Source organism: Diadema antillarum, unplaced genomic scaffold (genome assembly GCF_040938485.1).
Source record: "Diadema antillarum isolate AM-2024a unplaced genomic scaffold, OU_Dant_1.0 seq00001117_RagTag, whole genome shotgun sequence".
Taxonomy (NCBI): Eukaryota; Metazoa; Echinodermata; class Echinoidea; order Diadematoida; family Diadematidae; genus Diadema; species Diadema antillarum.
Genome location: NW_027271931.1, coordinates 221,152 through 241,098, shown reverse-complemented (window position 1 = coordinate 241,098; position 19,947 = coordinate 221,152).

The window sequence follows — 19,947 nt, the reverse complement described above, 5'->3', positions numbered from 1 at the left end:
ACTGCTGTCAGTCACTGGCAGCAACATCAGGAGAATGGCATAGCGATTAAATGCGAGCGAGCGGAGAGAGCGAGCTTGAAAATTTTGACATTTTACAGTCCAAAAACTGCCGTTTGTGGCTGTATTTTTTTGCTTTGGAAATTAAGGGGGGGGGGCCGCACCGGGTGCAACTGCTGGCAATTACTGGCAGCAACATCAGGAGAATTGCATAACAATTAAATGCCAGCTAGTGAAGCGAGCGAGCTTGAAAATGTTGACATTTTACAGTCCAAGAACTGCCGTTTTTGGCTGTATTTTTTTGCTTTGGAAATTAAGGGGGGCGCACCGGGTGCAACTGCTGGCAGTTACTGGCAGCAACATCAGGGGAATGGCATAACGATTAAATACGAGCGAGCAAAGCGAGTGAGCTTGAAAATTTTGACTTTTTACAGTCCAAAAACTGTCGTTTGTAGCTATATTTTTCGATTTGGAATTTAAGGGGGGGGGGCGCACCGGGCACAACTGTTGGCAATTACTGGCAGCATGCAACATCAGGAGAATGGCATAACGATTGAATGCGAGCGAGCGAAGCGAGTGAGCTTGAAAATTTTGATATTTTACAGTCCCCCAAACTGTCGTTTGTGGCTGTATTTTTTTCGCTTTGGAAATTAAGGGGGGCGCACCGGGCGAAAACTGCTGGCAGTTACTGGCAGCAACATCAGGAGAATGGCATAATGATTAAATGCGAGCGAGCGAAGCGAGCGAGCTTGAAAATGTTGACATTTTACAGTCCAAAAACTGCCTTGTAGCTATATTTTTCGCTTTGGAAATTAAGGGGGGCGCATCGGGCGAAAACTGCTGGCAATTATTGGCTGCAACATCAGGAGAATAGCATAATGATTAAATGCGAGCGAGCAAAGCGAGTGAGCTTGAAAATTTTGACTTTTTACAGTCCAAAAACTGTCGTTTGTAGCTATATTTTTCGATTTGGAATTTAAGGGGGGGGGGGCGCACCGGGCACAACTGTTGGCAATTACTGGCAGCATGCAACATCAGGAGAATGGCATAACGATTGAATGCGAGCGAGCGAAGCGAGCGAGTTTGAAAATTTTGACATTTTATAGTCCCCAAAGTGCCTTTTGTGGCTGTATTTTTTCGCTTTGGAAATTAAGGGGGGGGGGAGCACACCGGGCGCAACTGGCGGCAATTACTGGCAACAACATCAAGAGAATGGCATAACGATTAAACGCGAGCGAGCGAAGCGAGTGAGCTTGAAAATTTTGATATTTTACAGTCCCCCAAACTGTCGTTTGTGGCTGTATTTTTTCGCTTTGGAAATTAAGGGGGGCGCACCGGGCGAAAACTGCTGGCAGTTACTGGCAGCAACATCAGGAGAATGGCATAATGATTAAATGCGAGCGAGCGAAGCGAGCGAGCTTGAAAATGTTGACATTTTACAGTCCAAAAACTGCCATTTGTAGCTATATTTTTCGCTTTGGAAATTAAGGGGGGCGCATCGGGCGAAAACTGCTGGCAATTATTGGCTGCAACATCAGGAGAATGGCATAATGATTAAATGCGAGCGAGCTTCAAAATGTTGACATTTTACAGTCCCAAAACTGCCGTTTGTAGCTATATTTCTCGCTTTGGAAATTAAGGGAGGCGCACCGGGCGCAACTGCTGTCAGTCACTGGCAGCAACATCAGGAGAATGGCATAGCGATTAAATGCGAGCGAGCGGAGCGAGCGAGCTTTAAAATTTTGACATTTTACACTCCAAAAACTGTCGTTTGTAGCTATATTTTTCGCTTTTGTTTGTCCCACTTTTATGGGGGAACCATCCCCCCCCCCCCCATCGGCGCCTCTGCATTATGAGGGTGCTTTTGTTAAGTGAAAGATCTGCTGCACACTCTTTGATTAATTAGGGAAATATACGTCAATCTCAAAAGTGTACAAAGTCTATCAAAAGGGATCCTGTATAGCGGAGCTTTTTGCATGTTTATGATTGCAATACAACGATTTTCCATTTTTCCGATTTTCCAATTTTCCATTAAGAAAGTTCGAGATTTGTCCTCATCTCGGGAATTGCTTGGGGGATAAATGATTTGTCTGCCTAAACACTTCCGTAGGGGCGGGGCAAATGCCCCTTTGCCCCCCCCCCCCCCCCGAGATAGATTCGACGCCCCTGATCTTCCCTGGGTATGCCCATAGATGTAGGCCTATCCTGACTGAGTCACCAGTCACTGTCGTTTCTCAGGAATGATTCAGGAAATGGAGGGGTTCAATTATGGCGATATAGTTTTTGTTATTGTTTGTTTGTTTGTTTTCGTACATATTTTGCAGATGGTCCCAGTTACTCGCGTCATAGCATGTTTACCCTAACAAAAAAGTCCTGTGGTACTCCCTGTGGTACTTGTCGGTACCACACAATGTACCACACACTTGTAATGTTACCACAGGAACTGTGTGGTACTGTACCACAGGCTTGTAGGGTACTCCCTGTAGTACTTGTCAGTACCACACAATGTACCACATAAATAAATGTTACCACAGGAACTGTGTGGTACTGTTTTACAGGCTCATGTGGTACTCCCTGTGGTACTGGTTGGTACCACACAATGTACCACACACATATATATGTTAACACAGGAACTGTGTGGTACTGTGTCACAGGCTCTTGTGGTACTCTGGGGTGTACCACAGGGCAGTACCACAGGACTTTACCACAGGAAAGTACCACAGGACAGTACCACAAGACAGTATACACACAAATTGTCCTGTGGTATTTTGGGACGTATACCACACGACAGTACCACAGGACAGTACCACATGAATTGTCCTGTGGTATTTTGGGACGTACCACAGGAGAGTACAACAGGAAAGTACCACAGGATAGTACCACAGGACAGTACCACACGACTTGTTCTGTGGTATTTTGGGACGTACCACAGGACAGTACCACAGGGCAGTACCACAGCACAGTACCACAGGAAAGTACCACAGGATAGTACCACAGGACAGTACCACAGGAATTGTCCTGTGGTACTGTATTTTGGGACGTACCACAGGACAGTACCACAGGACAGTACCACAGGAAAGTACCACAGGATAGTACCACAGGACAGTACCACACGACTTGTCCTGTGGTATTTTCGGACATACCACAGGGTAGTACCACAGGACAGTACCACAGGAAAGTACCACAGGATAGTACCACAGGACAGTACCACACAACTTGTCCTGTGGTATTTTAGGACGTACCACAGGACAGTACCACAGGATAGTACCACAGGACAGTACCACAGGAATTGTTGTGTGGTATTTTGGGACATACCACAGGACAGTACCACAGGATAGTACCACAGGACAGTACCTCACGACTTGTCCTGTGGTATTTTGGGACGTACCACAGGACAGTACCACAGGGCAGTACCACAGGACAATACCACAGGGCAGTACCACAGGACAGTACCACAGGAAAGTACCACAGGATAGTACCACAGGACAGTACCACACGACTTGTCCTGTGGTATTTTGGGACGTACCACAGGGCAGTACCACAGGACAGTACCACAGGATAGTACCACAGGACAGTACCACACTTGTCCTGTGGTATATTGGGACATACCACAGGACAGTACCACAGGACAGTACCACAGGAAAGTACCACAGGATAGTACCACAGGACAGTACCACACGACTTGTCCTGTGGTATTTTGGGACGTACCACGGGACAGTACCACACGAATTGTCCTGTGGAATTTTGGGGCGTACCACAGGACAGTACGACAGGAATTCCTGTGGTAATTTTCGATGTATACCACAGGAGAGTACTACAGGAACTGTCCAAAATCCCACAGGAAGATCATAATATGGTGCTATTCCACACAGAAGTACCACACAGCAAATTAAATGCGTAAGTACCACAGAAAAATGCTACAGGATATTCTTTTTTTTTTCTTAACATTTTATACCAGAGGACTATCACATCAGGAGAATATCAAACAGCAGTACCACACAGGAGTACCACACAGGAAAATTGTAAGGCAGAATCAACTGAAATTTATAACAAAAATATAAACAAAAAAGCACATATTAATATTCCTCAATTAATTGATAGATGAGTTATGCTGTGAATTATAGCAATTGATTTGCCATTACTTATCCTGTCCTATACTCCTACAGTATTACCTATTTAGTGAAAGTGCTGATGTAAAACATGAGAAATTTCATAAGGACTTCTGTGGTACTCCTGTGGTACTCCTGTGGTACTCCTGTGGTACAACTTTTTACATAGCTCATGAATATTCATAAAAAGCACTCTAGATTTTAGAAAATACATATATGATTTAAAAAGTCAAAGTATTAATGATGGGACTTACTTTGAACTTTATGAAAGATTGTCTAATTATGGTATGTTATTCCCAATATCATAGATATTGTTATGAAAGTGTAATTTCATATCTTGATAATAAAGTATAATCGAGTTAGTAACCATGCCTTAATGCTTTACGGATAGACGGCCATATATGAGAAAATAAACGGAAAGATGTTAACTCCGCAAATGCCATGGGTCGTCAGCAGCACACCAGGGATCACCAGTGTTTCGGCCATTTAAGTGCTGTACACCTCCCCCTGGCTGGCCGGTGCTGCGTTGGGATCCCCTTGACAGCACCCCCATGGCATTTCAAAGAGAAAAACAAAAAACAAAACAAAACAAAACAAAACATCACAAAACAAGACAGAAAAGAAAAAGCTTGGCATCAATCACCTCTCCTCACTCCCGAAACACTCTCTCTACACCCCCCTATTCCCACCACCCCCCCCAAGCCTTCCCTACTATCCATGCAGATCCTGTCTCCGCTGCCCCACAAATTCTCCTGATCCACCTTTCCCCGTCCCTACCACCTATTCCCATCCCTCTGACCCACCTCCTTACCGATCGACCAGCATATCCCCTGCACCCCACCTCCACAGTATGCACCTCCGCTCTCCACCCCCTTTTCTCACACTCCTCCCTCAACTCAGCATACCTATCCAGCTTCCTTTCCCTTGCCTCATCCATCCTTGTCTCCCATGGCACAGTCAGCTCCACCATTGCTAACCTGTGCACAGACCTAGCCACCAGCACCATGTCCGGCCGAAGGGCAGTTACTACCACCTCCTCTGGCACTGTACGGTTTCCCTCATCCACCCGCACCTCCCAATCATCCCCCGCTGCTAAGATTCCCCCACCATCATCCCTCTGACCCTTCCTTCTCACACTGCATCTCACACCCTCCTTCACAAACCGGATTCCCCTCACCCTAGGAGGCCCATTCTTCTTCCTTGCCTCCACTGCCACCCTCGCCACCTCCGCCATCTCCTTCAACACCTGGTTATGCCTCCATGTATAGGCCTGTAATAGACCTCTACATGCTGACAGAGTGTGCTCTAGTGAGCCCTTCGCCTTGTTGCAGACCCTGCATCCACCATCCTCCACAATGCCCCATCTCTGGAGATTTACTGGAGACGGCAAAACATCAAAGGTGGAACTGATCATGAAGCGCACAGCTCCAGAGGACATTGACCAAAGGTCATTCCATGACACCTTCCTCTGCTCCACCCCTTCCCATCGGGTCCATGCTCGCTGCACTCCCTGCTGTACAGCCTTGGCAAAGCGGTACTCCTCCTCCTTCTCCTTAACCGCCTCCACCACCAACTCCCTCCTACCCTTCCTGCCTTGCTTGCTGTACCATCTGACACCCTGATGAAACCCGACCCCTTTCCGACCCACCTGAACCGCACCCTGCATCTCCTTCCACTTTGCCATTGCCACCGCCTCGTCCGCAGCCTCCTCCGCCCTCCACTTCCTCCCTGTGCGGATCGGTGGCCTAACTCCTGCTATTACCTGGTCCTTTGACTCCCTCATCATCATCACTAGCCTAACCTTGCCAGCTTTGAACTCCTCCACCACTGACGTCATAGGCAATTGCAACCTGCCTGATCTGCAAAAGAATGCCAGATCTGTAAGCATTCTTGGAACGCCTAACCACTTCCGGTAGTATGAGTTCATCTTCTGCTGCATCCTCTCAACCCTGGACACTGCCACCTCGTACACCTGCAGTTGCCACATGATCCGTGGTAGCAAGCCAAACTGGCAGCACCACACCTTCGCATTCCCAGGGATGAGTGTCCTGTCCACCCTCTTCAACCACTCCACCACTTTCTCATAGATCTGAACTCCTCGGTGCCTGTCATTCAACTTGCACTCATACCACCGCCCAAGGCTCTTTACTCCCTGCTCAGTGACCTGAGGGATATCTTCTCCCCCAATCTGAAATCTCCTTGCGACCACCTTCCCCTTCCGCACTGACACTGAGCGGCTCTTCTTGGCCTTGAACTTCATCCGTGTCCAGGCCACCAACTCCTCCAACCTATGGAGGCCATCTTTGACCTGGGTCTCGTTGCCAGACACGATTGTGAGATCATCCATGAAAGCCCTAATCGACGGCACAACCACATCTGCAGCCAGCATCAACCCTTCAATTCTCGGGGCCACACACCGGGTTAACACTTCCATCCCAAGGACAAACAGCAGCGGCGAGACTGGACACCCCATGGGGATGCCAATTTCTAGCGCTTGCCATTCTGTTGTGTAAGTCTGGGTCGTGAATCTCATCCTGAACTGGCTGTAGTAGCTCTGCACCATCTCCCGGATCACCCTAGGGACCCAGAAAAACTCAAGAGCAAAGCTGAGATACCTGTGAGGAACTGATCCATATGCATTTGCAAGATCCAACCAGATGACATCCACATCCTCCTTCTCACGTTTGCACCTCTGGATTGACTCCCAAATCATCTGGACATGCTCCGTACACCCAGGGAAACCTGGTATCCCTGCCTTCTGTATAGAGGTGTCCACAAACTTGTTCTTCATGACAAATCCTGACAACCGCCTTGCTAAGACACTAAAGAGGATCTTACCATCCACGTTGAGAAGCGAAATCGGTCTAAACTGGCCAATGCCTTTGGCATCCCTCTCCTTTGGGATATATACCCCTTCTGCCACACACCAGCTGACTGGAACAATCCGCTCCCGCCATAGCACCCTTAGGATCCGCCACAGCACCCTTCGGACACGAGGACAGTACTTGAACAGCTTGTAGGACAAGCCATTCTGCCCAGCTGCACTGCCAGCTCGGGCCTTTTTAACCACGGCTTCAACCTCCCACAACTTCAACTCACTCAAGTCAAAACTGACCTCTGGCTCCTGTGGCCTCAATAGCCCTGCCACCCCAGTAAAAGGCTCCTCTCTCCTCTCATCACAGTATGTGGCCTTCAGATGCCTCTCGAGCTCTTCCTTCGACACCTCCAAACTTCCTGAAACCCCTTCCTCAAACAACCTCTTTGTGAACCTGTGCGGATTCTTATAGAACTCCCTCCTCTCCCTCCTCCTCCTCCTCCTCTTCCTACACTGATATTCGGCCCTCCTAACATCCGCATACCTCTTCTTCAGGTCCTCATACAAACCCTTCAGACTAGCCCTTTCTCCGTCTGCCTGCCTCCACCTACGCCGCAAGCTCGTCTTCTCCGCCCTCAATTGGGCCATCAACCGCTGTCTCCTCGACCCTGACTTTCCAAAATCCCCCTCCACATTCCCCCCACCTCCACTACCCACAGGCTTTATCCCAAACTCTTCTGCACAAGCCCCATAACACAACCCCTCAAACATACGCATCTTCTTTTCAACACTCCCAGCCAATTCCACTTTCAAAACTCCCGCAAGCTTGATGTCAAAAAGCTCCCACTTCTCACTTCTCGCCGGTGGCCATGCAATCGGCTCCTTCCGCTCAAACACAGCATGTAGAGCATGCTGAGGGTCTCCGGCTCTGTGGTCTGAAACCTGACTGGGACCTCCCACTGTCTCACCCAGCTCATTGCTGGTGCAGTCATGCCCTACTGCCACTCTTCCACAGCTCGTTCTTGCTCTGTGAACTGCCACACCTCTCTTCCCCTTGAACCTCCTCCCGCATCCCGCACACACACCCTCTTGATCTTTGTTCATTGTCGTGAGTCAAAGTACCCGCCCTTTCAGAATCCAGTATGGATTCTTATTCAGCACGACTCAATGCGAAAAAGCGGATGAGGCGGGTGAGTAGCCTTTCAGTCAAGTGGGCACACACTCACCAATAGGGGTGAAAACCCCTCCCACTGCCACCCCTCAGCCCTGGCGCACAGCCCTACGCCGCAAATGGGCCACACTTAAAACCGGTAACTCTGAGGGGCCGGTTATTTGCTTGCCATAGCCATCAGGGTAGCCTTCCCTGATGCCCCACCTATCCGGGGTGTCACTGCTCTATTCGCAGTCGTCACCTGGCCTCTCCCAAGCGTCTCAAAAGCAAGAAAATAAACGGAAAGATGTTAACTCCGCAAATGCCATGGGTCGTCAGCAGCACACCAGGGATCACCAGTGTTTCGGCCATTTAAGTGCTGTACACCTCCCCCTGGCTGGCCGGTGCTGCGTTGGGATCCCCTTGACAGCACCCCCATGGCATTTCAAAGAGAAAAACAAAAAACAAAACAAAACAAAACAAAACATCACAAAACAAGACAGAAAAGAAAAAGCTTGGCATCAATCACCTCTCCTCACTCCCGAAACACTCTATCTGCACCCCCCTATTCCCACCACCCCCCCAAGCCTTCCCTACTATCCATGCAGATCCTGTCTCCGCTGCCCCACAAATTCTCCTGATCCACCTTTCCCCGTCCCTACCACCTATTCCCATCCCTCTGACCCACCTCCTTACCGATCGACCAGCATATCCCCTGCACCCCACCTCCACAGTATGCACCTCCGCTCTCCACCCCCTTTTCTCACACTCAGGTGTACTGATACGGTCGATGGCTACCTAGGAATAGAATATGACTATATAGATCTATTATAGGACTAGAATGGCACTTGGCCATTAGACTCTCGTTTGACGTTATATGTAAGGAGTAGGACAGGTTATTAAGTAGGGCCATGTTTGTCCTGAAATCCATCACTCACCCATCAGGAATATTCCTTGATATGTGGCTAAAATTCTCCCAGATTTTTTTTTTCGATCTATCCTGTGTGGTACTCTCCTGTGGTACCATGGAAATGCTGTGTGGTACTGCCCTGTGGTAATGCTGTGTGGTAATGATCGACCTGTGGTACTGTCCTGTGGTACTGTCCCAAAATACCACAGGACAGTTCCTGTGGTACTGTTCTGTGGTACTAGTCCTGTGGTACTGCCCTGTGGTACGTCCCAAAATACCACAGGAATTCCTGTGGTACTGTCCTGTGGTACTGCTCTGTGGTACCGGTCCTGTGGTACTTTCCTGTGGTACTGCCCTGTGGTACGTCCCAAAATACCACAGGAATTCCTGTGGTACTGTCCTGTGGTATGTCCCAAAATACCACAGGACAATTCCTGTGGTACTGTCCTGTGGTACTTTCCTGTGGTACTGTCCTGTGGTACTGTCCTGTGGTACCGTCCTGTGGTAATTACCACAGGAGTACCACAGGACTTTTTCGTAAGGGATACATGTAGGCCTATACTATTTGACGTTGCATGGGCGTCACCAGGGGGGGTGCGTTGGGTGCGAACGCACCCCCCTTCAAAAAAAAAAAAAAAAAAAAAAAAACAGTCTGCGAGCGACCTCAACGCCGGACGCTAAATAATTATTCTTTTTTTTTCATATTTTGCACCATTGACACACACACAAAAGAAAATCGTCGGCAAAAACAATTCGCATCCCTGGTTCTGGCAGCACTGATTTTATACATATCTATTAGTATTCTACAGTGTTTACTATTTATCGACCGTACTGTACATCCGTACGATACGGACCACTTATACACGTTTGCATGTACGTGTGCCACTTACAAGTATGTAGGGTCTATGTACGTTACTTCTGACCAATCCATTATTGCCAGCCCAAGAGCGAGCCTTAGCCTCATTAAAAAAAATAAAATAAAAAAATGGAGGGGCAAGCATATTTTAGTTTTGCCCCCCCCCCCCATAATTAATAATACCCGAAATGAGAAGATTTTCTTGCTTTTGAAAGAAAACAAAAATGTTGCCCCCATAAAAATATTGGAAGGCAAGCGCACCATTTGCCCCATCCCATGCACATAATCATAATTCCCGCGATGAAAAGATTTTCTTGCTTTTTTGTTAGAATTCAAGAAATCTGTCCAATTATTTCACTCAAAAGCAGTGGCGTAACTACGGAGGGGGGGGGGGTGCGCCCCCTCCCAATCCGCTGGTTAAAAAAAAAAGATTTACCGAAATAGTAGTTCAAGTGTTAGTAAACCGCTTTTGAATGAAAGGGTGATCCAGAAATAAGATATTTTTCTATGATTTCTTTTAACCATAATTAAATAGGTATATAGTGTGAAACATTGTTCAAAAAGCCCGGACCCGACACTAAGATTGTGATTCCTGGTTGGCATTCTGCATATAAGCAGGATGTGCGCAGTGTACTCGGCACATCCGAACGAAGAGTCGCTACAATGTTGCGCAATGTGATGTAGAATGTACACCTTTGTACCTTACGCTTCGTTTTATCAAAGCTAGATCATTGCATTTTGCAGTGTTGCTTTACATACTAGTCTATATAAAAATGTCTTGCATTGCCAATAAAAAGACTTGACCTGGGCTAATTCCTAACTTTTCCATGTAGGGTACATGCAGGTAATATGAGACTATTAAGCTCATTTGCATAAATAGCATGAAGATGCATACAGAGAAACCCATCAAACTTTGTTTTTGGGAATGAGCAACTATTCATCCTTCCTTTTATATAGCATTTGCACCAATCAAATATTTTTGTTGACAGTTAATATGCAAATTATGACATCATCGCAAAAGTCTCATATTACCTGCATGTGCAGGTAATATGAGACTGTGCATGGTAGACATTGTGTCAATGTTATAATGACAATCTTATGTCTTAAATTCATGAGTTTTTTCTATTGGTGTTGTTTGACTATTTAATTTTAATAGATATCATATGAATATTATCTAAAACTGAGACAAATGACACAATTTTAAGCCAAAAATTGATTTTAAGCATGAAACGCAATTTTCCGTGTGTTTGTACACAAATCTCAGAAATTCTCAAATTTGACGCCGACATGAGATTTCATTACCGACATGAGATTATTACGTAAAGGTCTTTTACTTTTATTTTTACAAAATAGGTATCAAATGTTGCACAAAAGTTCAAAGAAAAAAAAGATAATCCTGATGGGCATTTTATTATACTTTATTATTCTTTTTTTTTTTGCAACTGACCAGGCCTAGCTCAGTTGCAAAAAGAAAATTGATAAAAAATAATAAAAACCGCGGAAATATCACACAAAACGTTGAGACCCCAGTCTTTTATGGTTAAAACTGATTGTGAATTCAAATGTTTGAAGTAATCGTGTACAGTATCTAACACATATAAAATAACACTTAAACTGAAGATTATAGCACACCAAATTAATTGTGGCATTAATTTGGAAGCACCCTATCTAAAGTACACAAATATTAATTTACATACATGTTCATATAGCTGTGTGTTGTACTTTGTGATACATTTTTTATATACTTTGATTATAAAAAACTGTCAGAGAAGAAAATGAGGTATTTTGATGTTGGCTTCTATCTAATTAGCAAGTCACTTGAAATCAGAGATGTCAATAAAACCTGTCCGCCATATTGACGTCTCATATTACCTGCAGCTTGTTGGGTCTTGTTGGTCCCCTTTGAAGCCATATAACACATATTTAGTACAGTACATAGACCAAAACACACTTTCTTTGGTTAAACCAATCAATGAGCTTACGTAAAATGCAAAGAATTGATTTCACACACAATAACTTTACTTACACCAGTGTAATTGGTGAAATGTCAAATCTTATATCAAGGCTAAAAAATACTGTAATTTTTACATATCTTTTCAGTATTTGGTGATATTCTCATCAAACTTTCAGTCAGCGAGCAGGAAAATCATCAAGAACTAAGCACAGTGATGATATAAAACTATAGATGGCGCTATATGCATTTTGGAAGTGGTTCAGGTGGAGTAATAAGGGTTTTTAAGTCACGCGTGCCATATTACCTGCAGTCTCATATTACCTGCATGTACCCTATATAATACACACACACAAACAAACACGCACAATTAGTTTAGGGGATGCTCTAAAGTGCAGATTTTGGACATCCTTTCCCCGCTTGGTCACTTCGACGCCACCTCGCTGGTCATACCTCCCCCAGTCATGAACATAAACCCACACCCTGGACTACCAGTGGCGGATCAAGGGGGAGGGGCGCACCGGGCTTCCCCCCCCCCTTTAATTTCCAAAGCGAAAAAAAAAATAAAATAGCTGCAAACGGCAGTTTTTGGACAGTAAAATGTCAAAATTTTCAAGCTCGCTCGCTCCTCTCGCTCGCATTTAGTCGTAATGCCATTCTCCTGAAATTGCTGCCAGTAATTGCCGGCAGTTGCGCCTGGTGCGCCCCCCCCCCTTAATTTCCAAAGCGAAAAAATATAGCTATACAAACGGCAGTTTGGGGACTGTTAAAGATGATGTCAAAATTTTCAATCTCGCTCGTTCCGTTCGCTCGCATTTAATCTTTATGCCATTCTTCTGATGTTGCTGCCAGTAATTGCCTGCAGTTGCGCCCGGTGCGCCCCCCTAATTTCCAAAGCGAAAAAATATGGCTAAGAACGGCAGTTTTTGGACTGTAAAATTTAAAATTTTCAAGCTCGCTCTCTTCGCTCGCTCACATTAGTTGTTATGCAATACACCTGATGTTGCTGCCAGTAATTGCCAGCAGTTCCGCCCGGTGCCCCTCCCCCTTAATTTCCAAATAAAGCGAAAAAATATGGCTAAGAACGGCAGTTTTTGGACTGTAAAATGTAAAATTTTCAAGCTCGCTCGTTCCGCTCACTCGAATGTAATCATTATGCTCTCCTGATATTGCTGCCAGTATTTGCCAGCAGTTGCGCCCGATGTGCCCCCTTAGATTCTTAAGGGTAGAAATATAGCTATACAAACGGCAGTTTGTTTGTTTTTTACTGTAAAATGTCAAAATTTTCAAGCTCGCTCGCTCGCTCGATCGCATTTAATTGCTGCGCAATTCTCCTGATGTTGCTGCCAGTAATTGCAGGCAGTTGCGCCCGGTGCGCCCCCCCCCCTCCTTTATTTCCAAAGCGAAAAATATGGCTCCAAATGGCAGTTTTTGGACTGTAAAATGTCAAATTTTTCAAGCTCGCTCTCTTCGCTCGCTCGCATTTAATTGTTATGCCATTCACCTGATGTTGCTGCCAGTAATTGCCGGCAGTTGCGCCCGGTGCGCCCCCCCCCCCCTCCTTTATTTCCAAAGCGAAAAAATATGGCTCCAAATGGCAATTTTTGGACTGTAAAATATCAAAATTTTCAAGCTCGCTCTCTTCGCTCGCTCGCATTTTATATGCCATTCACCTGATGTTGCTGCCAGTAATTGCCAGCAGTTGCGCCCGGTGTGCCCCCCTTAATTTCCAAAGCAAATAAATATGGCTACAAATAGCAGTTTTTGGACTGTAAAATGTCAAAATTTTCAAGCTCGCTCGCTCGCATTTAATTGTTATGCAATTCTCCTGATGTTACTACCAGTAATTACCGGCAGTTGCGCCCGTTGCGCCCCCGCCCCTCCTTTATTTCCAAACCGAAAAAGTATGGCTCCAAATGGCATTTTTTAAACTGTAAAATGTCAACTTTTTCAAGCTCGCTCTCTTCGCTCGCTCGCATTTAATTATCATGCCATTCACCTGATGTTGCTGCCAGTAATTGCCAGCAGTTGCGCCCGGTGCGCCCCCCCCCCCCCTAATTTACAAAGCAATAAAATATGGCTATAAAACGGCAGTTTTTTAAATGCAAAATGTCTAAATTTTCAAGCTCGCTCGCTCCCCTCGCTCGCATGTAGTCGTTATGCCATTCTCCTGATATCGCTGCCAGTAATTTGTTGTTTCACACCGTCATTCCATAATCCATTTATAGGGGGTACAACCCCCTCCGGCACTTCCACACCCTCCCCCCATCCTTGCTCGCTCCCTCGCATACTACCCCAAGATGAAATCCTAGCTACGCCGGTGCCCCTTCCCCGCTTGGTTTCCCTAAAAAATCAATAAAAGTCTAGGGATTGACAGCTTCCTATATTCCAAATGTCTGTGCAAAAAATCTCGTAAACATTCATTAGTGTCAAAACGCACCCCCCTTGAAAAAAAGCTGGTGACGCCCCTGCGTTGTCAACGTCTGAGCCATACCTTACAGTGTATGTCCATGTTACTTTCTTCGCGAGCGAGCGAAGCGAGCGAGCGCTTGAGAAAATTATGTATACATTTTCCTACAAGATAGAATACTGCTCAGCTCTGTTACCTGTCTAAAGGCCGGCGTACAAACGTCATGCGATATGCCAAAATTGATACAATCACATTTCTGCTTCCTCCATTTTTTTTTTCAAAATTCAGGGGGGATGATTGTACAGGCCATCCCCCCTCCTCAATTTCAGGGGGGATATATCCCCCCATCCCCCCCCCCCCCCCGGGATTTACGCCCATGGTGGAAGGGATTATAAGATGACTTACAAACAGAGCCAAGTGAGGGCATTTTGATTACCACTTACTACACGGAAGTAAGGGTGGTCTTGACCACTGACTGAAAGGGTCATGATGTGTGATTATCTTGGTGCTATCTGTATATTATAGTGCCAATATAAATCTGACAATAATGATAGGTGCGATAACGTTAATGGTGGTTACAGATCGTTATTCCGAAGGCTCGTTGGTCCGAAGATGAAGGTTCGTTATTCCGAAGGTTCTTTAATCCAAAAATGAAATAATTATTATTCGTTATTTCGAAGGAGGGGGATTAGTAGGCAAATACGACAGGTGGGATTGATTCTTGAAAGGGATATATTAAAAGTTGGCAACATACTCTAAATTGTACACCAGATTCCACGCAAACAAAGCTGTTTCCCCCTCCCTCTGTAATGAAAAGTTGGTTGTTGTTGTTGTTGTTGTTGTTGTTGTTGTTGTTGTTGTTGTTGTTCATATCTCTGGATCACAACAAAACCATGACTGCATACTCACCTATCCAGTCCAGGTTTTAGTATTGTAGTCTGATTGTGACGCGTATAAGAGGTTTTGTCCAACTTTACCGATAGATCAGATTTTGTTACAAGAGCTGTTTCTCCTTTTTTTTTTTCCAGTGACGTGGTCAACGATAACATGTCCACCCCCACATACGCACATACAACATGCACAACCACCACTACCGCTACCACTACCACCACCATCATCACCACCACCACCTTACCACTACCACCACCATCATCACCACCACCATATACCACCTAACCAGCAGCAGCAGCAGCAGCAGCAGCAGCAAGGGCTCAATGCGTGAAAACAGTACAAGTAGACGTTAAAGGGATCGCATTGTTTTGGTTGAGACCTAACTTCAGGTTTCTAATATTTTTGGTGAATTAATGAGAAAACTCTCATGAAATAATGAAAGAATATGTTATTCCAAGGGAGACTTAACATTCATTTGATGAAAATTGGTTGTGAAATAGCTGAGATATCCAAAACTGGGCGATCGTGATTTAAAAAAAAAATGGGACCCGCCTTTTTATTAGGATCGCTTTATTTTACTTTGCTTTTGGATGTCTCAGCTATTCCGAAACCGATTTTCATTTCATAAACTTTTATTCCTCTTAGAATGGCATGCTTTGTATTATTTCGTAAGTGGCTTCTTGGTATCTCGCAAAAAGTTAAGACCCCAGTCCTCATCTCCACCAATCAATACAATTGAAATGTAATAGATATAGGTACAAACCGATACTAAGACATCTAATAATGTGAGTGACACATTCTTTGTTGCTTAAGCCTAGAGATGTGACCTGTGAAAAGTAATGTTTGGCTTCAAAATAATGCGGCCTGAATGATAGAATGTGGGTCGTGGCAAAATGTGATAGAGAAAACTCTCTTCAAAATAATAGCTGACAGCAATATTGTGTAGCAATGATTGAGCTGAAATTTGTCATGGTTAACAACATCGTGTGAATCTGTTCCCTGGCTCTGTTGTCTAAACAGAGAGGTGAGACCTGTCTGGTTTAAATCACACCAGACCAGAGTCTCTCTACAGACAGGTGAACCGGGGAGGTGAGACGGAAGTCTCACCTCCTTAGTGGGTTCCAGGACAAATTTTTGCTCCCCGGATTTGATCCTGCAACAATTATTGCTCCAACGAAATACCTGCACGCCAAGCCATATACATAAATTTTACCCACAAACACATCCCTAACCCTAATCCCAATCCTCACATCAAACTAACCCAAAGAGCCCTATCACAACCCTATAACCTTAATCCTAAGTCCTCAAAGAAGATAAGACCGGAGCATTAGTCGCAGGAGCAAAAATGCAGTGTCCCCTGCGCCCAGTTTCATAAAGCTGTTCGTAAAGTTACGAACAACTTACCAGCGACTCGTGATCAGTTCTGATGTGCTATACTTATCTGAATTTCCATAATTCAGCACAAGAACTGATCACCAGTCGCTCGTAAGTCATTCGTAACTTTACGAACAGCTTTATGAAACACCCCCCCCCCCTGGTCACGGTCGACGTGTCACCCTGCATCACACCTTCACACCCCTAGCACCTCATTCACATTGTGATAACGACGCCATCTTGCGTCTGTAATGGAACAGTGATGAACTCCCTCACGCCGAAACAGCAGGCTGCTGGCTATGCGCAGGACAGACTGAGGAGATCGGTGAAAATTAGATGCGCGAGTTTAAACTGTAGATCTGCTTAAACCCACGAGCGCAGCAAGTGGATTTTGTTTCCAAAGTTATAATGAGAGCATCAAAATCTCACTGATCCAAGAAATAGACATGTGCATCATTATATATATATATATATATATATATATATATATATATATATATAATTATATATGTATATGTATGTATATATAACATGTTTGTATATATAATATATGATATATATATATATATATGTATGTATATATAATATATAATATATAATATATAATATAATATTATATATATATATATATATAATGGGATCGTAAATTCATGAAATTCAACTTTTTCCCCCATCATGCGTCCGGTACACCTATGCTGTACAAGGTTTGAGCCATGCGTTCCGATTCTACTAAAATCAGTGCATTATAATTGACCGATCAGATTGCAGAGATTCTGAGGCCCATTATTTTGTACGATATTGACTAAAACATTAAAATGCTATCAGGTCATGGTCATGACCTACATCATGATGCAGAGATTCTACGAGTTAGCTAATATACCAACTCCTCTATGCAGATAATGATCTCGTTTAGCTACATGTACACCATAATACCAAACGCAAACCAAGAACAAATTCCCTCCTAAACATTCTTTAAATTTGATTGCGTACACCTATGCTGTACAAGGTTTGAGCCATGCGTTCCAATTTTACCGGACGCATGGCTTAATGTGGATGAGTAAAATGTATTACACGTATCAATATATATAATTATATCTTTTTTTTCGGTGACCGCTAAGGAAGCAATCAACAACCTAGGGTGTTTTTGCGAGATTCAGAAACCACTAAAATATTTAAGAACATAAGAGGAATTCAAAGTTTATTTCATGAAAATTGATTTTAAAATGGTTGCGATATCCAAAACAAATTTAAACATATTGATCCTAATAAAAAGATACAGCTTTAGTAACGAATGTGGAGGGAATTGGCATAAGAATCAAAGCTTGTACAATTCAAGATGATCTTCGTGGGTTTAGTGACTTAAAGGGAATCGTTATTGCGCAGTGACGTCACGAATGATTACAGTCCTCGCATCCAGCACCAAAAATTTAGAAAATCATTAATTCCGAACGGATTGTCCGATTTTCATCAAACTTCACTTGGTGTGTGTTCCGCTAACATTGCCGCATTCACCAACTTGCATTAATATCGTGCATATTTTGTGGAACTTCCCCTTGGTTTTTGTTTCAACAAATAGCGAGCTCTCTTGAGATATAACTTATTATGTATAGTACAGTAAAACCTGCCTTAGCGGCCACCTGTCTATAGCGGCCACTGAAAAAAATCCCCCGAGAGAAAAGCCCTGTTAAAGACCCTGTGTATAGCGGCCACCTCTCTAACGCGGCCAGCAGCCACAAATTCTGTTTCCCGCGGTAGATTTTAACCTGTCTATAGCGGCCACAGACCCTATCGAGCCGTAGCCGAGCCAGTAATCGCAGCGTGTTTTTCTGCTTTGTAGTTGTTCCAGTCATTCCTGGCAGGGAGCCACCTCCCTGTCCCTGGGCAACATGCAGTGATCGTCACTGCTGCATTCATACCTCATTCAGTCATAATACTTCTTCACGATTGTACACATACTATACTGTGCAACAATTTCATGAACACCGGCATTGTTCAATGCATGAAACACACGTGTGCATACGTATATACACACACATTATGTATATACATGTTATAGATGTATGCAATGATGATACATGTACATGTAGGCAATGCACACAAAGTTGGACAATCTGTCTACAGCGGCCATGCACCTGTCTATAATGGTCACTTTTTTCGTCTCCCTTGGGTGGTCGCTATAAACAGGTTTGATTGCAGTGCCACGAATAGTATATGTTTGCTGATTTCAAGACAGTATGCGCAAATACGAATTAGCCATTTTGGGACTTGTGGACTGAGATATCAATGAAACAATACGAAATTAATGATATCTGGAACGAAATCTCATCCATTATCCCATTACCTCGATTACATGAAAAAAACAAAAACATTCATTGACTGCAGTGACTTGTTCCTTGGCACTCCCTCGCATTGCAATCAAGACGAGTGTCAAAATATTATATGTGCTATACTATCATTTTGAGAAAACATCATGCAATTAGCATGATAATACTAAAGCCACGGTTGTTGAGCTCAAGGTCAGTTTGCGGTTGAGATTAGGGCTGTACAATGAAAATGGGGACCTAAAAACAAGTCTAACTTTTGATGGAAAAAAATGGGTGAATGCTTTTGCTGAACTGTGTGTGTCAATGTACAGGATCACAATCGAGCATGCAAGATTGTGATTGTACAAACCATGACAAAGACCATACACCCCTCCAACATGGCATTGGTACATTGCAGTGTCTATTATCAAGGAACACTGATCTCCGAAAATATCGAGATCATCGCTTTGCGGGTACGTCAGGTCCGTTCGTGTCACAGTGACAATGGAGTCTTCACAGGAAGTTAGTCTAGCTCTGGAGCAGCTGCTGCAGTTCTCGGGATCGCGCTTTCACTCGGTTTAACGCTTATAGCAGGCGAAAAAAAAATCAATAAAAAACATTCAGCTGAGCTATAGACTACACAGATGTATGGACCTGGGTACCGTTTCATGAAAGTTGTAAGCGCTGACAAGTTGTCTAGTCTCTGACAATCACCATGGTAACAGTCAGTGACCAGAGCATCTCAGCCAATCAAAACCAAGGATTTTGCTGAAATTGTCAGAGACTGACAACTTGTCAGCGCTGACTAAATTGATGGAACACCCCCCTGATGTACTACTGCGTCCATGACGAAAGAGGAGCCATAGCTGCAGTCCATACGCACAGGCCAGCAAAGCGCATTAAAGTGCGTCGTTACTACGTAGTTTCTAACGGCCTTTGCCCATGGCCCTGGCGTAGTTTGCAGGCACAAACCCTTGTTGGTCGTATAGGAGTCTGCATGCGCCAAGACTAATACACGCACCACTACACTGCAGCCTTGGGAGAAGCTTCAACACAGGGCCTATGGGACAGTGCCAAAGTGGTGCATGTAGTAGTCTTGGCGCAGACTCCTTTACGACCAACAAGGGTTTGTGCCTGCAAACTAGCCCTGGCAATAGCAAACACGAGACCCTTTACTCCAT